The following is a 5,186-nucleotide window of genomic DNA, read 5'->3' on the forward strand; positions in this document are numbered from 1 at the left end:
GTGACGAGGCATGACATAGCAGAAACACACTGTCAGTCAGTCAGCTAAGGAAACTGCATATTGCTGAGTAAAGATAAAGATTGTGGATGAAAACTAAACAAGGATATCTAATCAAACAAGGATATCTAATCAAACAAGGATATCTAATCAAACTTGACAAGGATATCTATTCAAACAAGGATATCTAATCAAACTTGACAAGGATATCTATTCAAACAAGGATATCTAATCAAACTTAACAAGGATATCTATTCAAACAAGGATATCTAATCAAACTTAACAAGGATATCTATTCAAACAAGGATATCTAATCAAACTTAACAAGGATATCTATTCAAACAAGGATATCTAATCAAACTAAACATGGATATCTAATCAAACTTAACGAGGATATCTAATCAAACTAAACGTGGATATCTAATCAAACTTTACAAGGATATCTAATCAAACTTAACAAGGATATCTAATCAAACTAAACGTGGATATCTAATCAAACAAGGACATCTAATCAAACTAAACCAAGCTTTTTCACAGGAAACAAACATCTGAAATAAATAAGACACATTGTATCATCCCCCATGAGTCAAAGTAGTGGTCTCTAAACAGAGAGTCCTGTTTCAGTCAGTCTCCGCCCCCACTTGATCAGAGGAAGAACACCGGTGGTCTTGTCTCTCCATGTGCTTGGTACTGCATGTGTCTGTCCCAAACTGACCACTGTAGAGAATAAGGGTACCGTCGGGGGGACGTAGCCTGAAACGACCTCCGACCCCCCCAGTCTGCTGGATCAGGGGATAAATGCCTCCTTGGGAAACCTTTGTAGTCCACGAGTAACAGGTTCACCAGTCTCCCGAGAGAACGTATATATAGAATTTAGAAACAGGTGTTTCTTATTGAACGAGTTCAGGTAATCGCTCTCCGTTTCCAGTTTTTTTAGTTTTCTTTCCGTTTGATGCCTAATGAACACACCCAGGCCTGTCTGTCTGTGCAGTCCTAGAGGCGGGGTTGGTTTAGTTGTGGAAGCCGTTGTGTTGGGCGGTGAGGAACTGTAGACGGAGAGTCTGAATGCTGCTCACGATCCTCCTCTGATGGCCGATCAGAGACACACCGACACGCCGGAGGTCCCTGAGGACAAGAGATACAGACACTGTGTGACTTAGGTTAACTGTTTAGAGAAGAGACACAGTACATCAGTTAGGTTAACTGATGTAAAATCTGTCGATGTGCCCTTAAGCAAGGCACTTAACCCTAATTGCTCATGTAAGTCGCTCTGGATAAGAGCGTCTGCTAAATGACTAAAATGTAAAAAAAATGTAATACAGGCTCTGGTCAGAATACAGGGAATGGGCTGCAGACAGTATCTCTGGATCCACTCACTCTATACTCATGGTCGAGACCGAGTCCAGGGTGGTGAACCCTGCTGTCAGGAACTGGTTCTTGTATTGGCTCATCTTGATGGAGTCCAGCCAATCACCGATGGAGATGAACAGGGGGTAGTCCGGCATGTCCTCCAGCGATTCTGTGAAACTGAGTTTATACAGAGAGGAAAGTCAGTGGGAGATATGAGAGAAAGACTGAGCAGGTGGAGCCAAATGCTGATGTTACCAGCTCCTAACAGGGTAGTAAAATGCTGATGTTACTAGCTCCTAGCAGTGTAGTAAAATGCTTATGTTCCTAGCTCCTAACAGGGTAGTAAAATGCTGATGTTACTAGCTCCTAACAGGGTAGTAAAATGCTTATGTTCCTAGCTCCTAACAGGGTAGTAAAATGCTAATGTTACTAGCTCCTAACAGGGTAGTAAAATGCTGATGTTACCAGCTCCTAACAGGGTAGTAAAATGCTGATGTTACTAGCTCCTAACAGGGTAGTAAAATGCTGATGTTACTAGCTCCTAACAGGGTAGTAAAATGCTGATGTTACTAGCTCCTAACAGTGCAGCAAAAATGTCAAACAAATACACAAATAATAATAATAATAAAAAACTAGAAAACAAGAAATCCCGAATGGGATCTGGGCCCAGTGGAGAGTCGCTCTGAAATGTAGTCCTTCGAGCCGCATGTCTTCTACAAATCAAGGGGAGCTTGTCAACCTATTTCCCCCTAAAGACAACACGATCTAACAAGAAGCAGCATCAGGACAATGGATCCTGGAGTCATATCCATAAAATAGATTAGGGATGCATATTTCGGTCAATTTTGCTGCCGACTAACCGACCCTCATTAACCGGTCAACAAAACTCTGAAATTTGTTCAAACGGTACAATTAAGTGACTAACAGAAAATACTGTGAATGTATACAAGGAACCAAAAACAAATGTCATTAACAGCTTAATGGAAACGTGCAACAATAGATTATTATTATTATTATTATATTATTATAAATAGCAAGCCTTTAGTCTTACAGTTAATAGGCTATAGCCTGTTATTGAACATGCAACTCCCGTAATCAAGCAGCTAACAAAACGTCATTTTCAAACATTTGCCGAAATGCAATTCGCGAGAAAATACCGTTCTAAACCGCTCACCTAATGCGAGCGATTCCATATGTGACAGAGATTTAAATATCCGTTAGAAACTTAGAAAGATGGGGGGGAATCTAACAGCAACAACCAATGATGGGGTCGCTAATATGACCAGGATTGTTCCTTTGGCTTCTGGACAACGAAATAAAGTCGATATGAAAACCAATAGAACAGGAACAGGAAATGCTGGTTAATACCACGAGGAAGTCTTCAGAAAAATAATCGCCTCCACGTTTCTATGGATGGATTTTGGCTACTTTGAAGGCAAGACAAGACATGTCGTTTTTATTTGAACCGAAGTAAAATGTTCAGGATTCAAAAAACAATTATACTGCCTGAAGCTCTCATTGTAAGGCGGTGGGTGATGCGCTGATAGCCTGCCTACCGTTCACTATAGCCTATGCACTTGAAATGGCGAGTGGGAAAGCGCGCTTTAATTACGAGTTGAGATCGAGAAATAAAAATAGTGGCTCTTTTCAAAACAGTTTTTAACACGTGATTGCATTTAGACTTGTTATTTGTTGCACTCCAGTGCCATCTTTTTAAGGAGCTGCTCTGGGGCTGTCTGAACTAGGCTCTGTGCTGTATTCTGTGTGTGATAAATAAGATACATGACGACTAACTGACAATTTTTTTTTATTCCACTAATTAGGCTAATTAACCTATAGACTGATAAGCATGAGCGGTCAAATGTATTTTCGGCGGCTAACCGATTAACGGTTAACCGTTAACATCCCTACAATACAACGCCACTTTATTGTCCATGGAAATGGAAATGTAGACGGGAGGTTTAACCCCTGGATGTTGTCTGTGGATTGGTTGATTGGTTGTTCTTATCCGTGTACGTGGTCCACTAGTGTTAGCTGACTACTGGGCTTTGGGTTAGGGTCAGGGATCAGGGTCAGAGGTTACAGGCTAGGGTTAGAAGTTAAGGGGTTAGGGTCGGGGTTTAGGGTCAGAGGTTAGGGTCAGAGGTTACGGGTCAGGGTTAGGGGTTAGGGTCAGAAGTTAGGGGTTAAGGTCAGGGGTTAGGGTCAGAGGTTAGGGGTCGGCGGTTAGGGGTCGGCGGTTAGGGGTCAGGGTTTACCTGTGTACGTGGTCCACTAGTGTCAGTAGACTACTGGGGTTCCTGATGAGTTTATCCAGGAAGGAAACCACGCTGTTGAAGTGAGGTCTCTGCCCTCTCTCCTTCTGCCAGCAGTGGAGCATTAACTGGTGTAGAACCACAGGGCAGCCCAGGGGGGCAGGGAGACGGTAGCCCTCCTCTATAGACAGGATCACCTGTAATATAATAACATGATAATATATAGAACTATATCATTAACTGGTGTAGAACCACAGGACAGCCCAGGGGGGCAGGGAGACGGTAGCCCTCCTCTATAGACAGGATCACCTGTAATATAATAACATGATAATATATAGAACTATATCATTAACTGGTGTAGAACCACAGGACAGCCCAGGGGGCAGGGAGACGGTAGCCCTCCTCTATAGACAGGATCACCTGTAATATAATAACATGATAATATATAGAACTATATCATTAACTGGTGTAGAACCACAGGGCAGCCCAGGGGGCAGGGAGACGGTAGCCCTCCTCTATAGACAGGATCACCTGTAATATAATAACATGATAATATATAGAACTATATCATTAACTGGTGTAGAACCACAGGGCAGCCCAGGGGGGCAGGGAGACGGTAGCCCTCCTCTATAGACAGGATCACCTGTAATATAATAACATGATAATATATATAACTATATCATTAACTGGTGTAGAACCACAGGGCAGCCCAGGGGGGCAGGGAGACGGTAGCCCTCCTCTATAGACAGGATCACCTGTAATATAATAACATGATAATATATATAACTATATCATTAACTGGTGTAGAACCACAGGGCAGCCCAGGGGGGCAGGGAGACGGTAGCCCTCCTCTATAGACAGGATCACCTGTAATATAATAACATGATAATATATAGAACTATATCATTAACTGGTGTAGAACCACAGGACAGCCCAGGGGGAGGGAGACGGTAGCCCTCCTCTATAGACAGGATCACCTGTAATATAATAACATGATAATATATATAACTATATCATTAACTGGTGTAGAACCACAGGACAGCCCAGGGGGGCAGGGAGACGGTAACCCTCCTCTATAGACAGGATCACCTGACAGGGAAGAGGTCGCAGGTTACATTCAGGTCAAAGAGCAAAGACAAACACTTTTTCACTTGGAACTTCTCAGCGTGGAGTGACCATATAGAGATCAAAATGATGGTGAAACTTCCTCCTGGCCAATCAGAGGGCAAGATGGTGAAACTTCCTCCTGGCCAATCAGAGGGCAAGATGGTGAAACTTCCTCCTGGCCAATCAGAGGGCAAGATGGTGAAACTTCCTCCTAGCCTATCAGAGGGCCAGATGGTGAAACTTCCTCCTGGCCTATCAGAGGGCAAGATGGTGAAACTTCCTCCTGGCCTATCAAGAGGCTCCTGGCCATCACAGGCCAGATGGTGAAACTTCCTCCTGGCTTCACAGGGCAAGATGGTGAAACTTCCCTAGCCTATCACAGGAATGAAACTTCCTTACAAGAGGGAGATGGTGAAACTTCCTCCTGGCCTATCACAGGGCAAGATGGTGAAACTTCCTCCTGGCCTATCACAGGGC

The 5,186-nt window shown here is 43.4% G+C and overlaps 1 pseudogene; it reads right to left on the reverse strand.

Annotated features, from left to right (window-relative positions):
• Positions 1-338: 338 nt before the first annotated feature.
• The window catches only part of LOC123481336, a 45,729-nt pseudogene continuing 40,881 nt past the window's right edge, over positions 339-5,186 (reverse strand).

Source organism: Coregonus clupeaformis, unplaced genomic scaffold, assembly GCF_020615455.1.
Source record: "Coregonus clupeaformis isolate EN_2021a unplaced genomic scaffold, ASM2061545v1 scaf0825, whole genome shotgun sequence".
Lineage (NCBI taxonomy): Eukaryota > Metazoa > Chordata > Actinopteri > Salmoniformes > Salmonidae > Coregonus > Coregonus clupeaformis.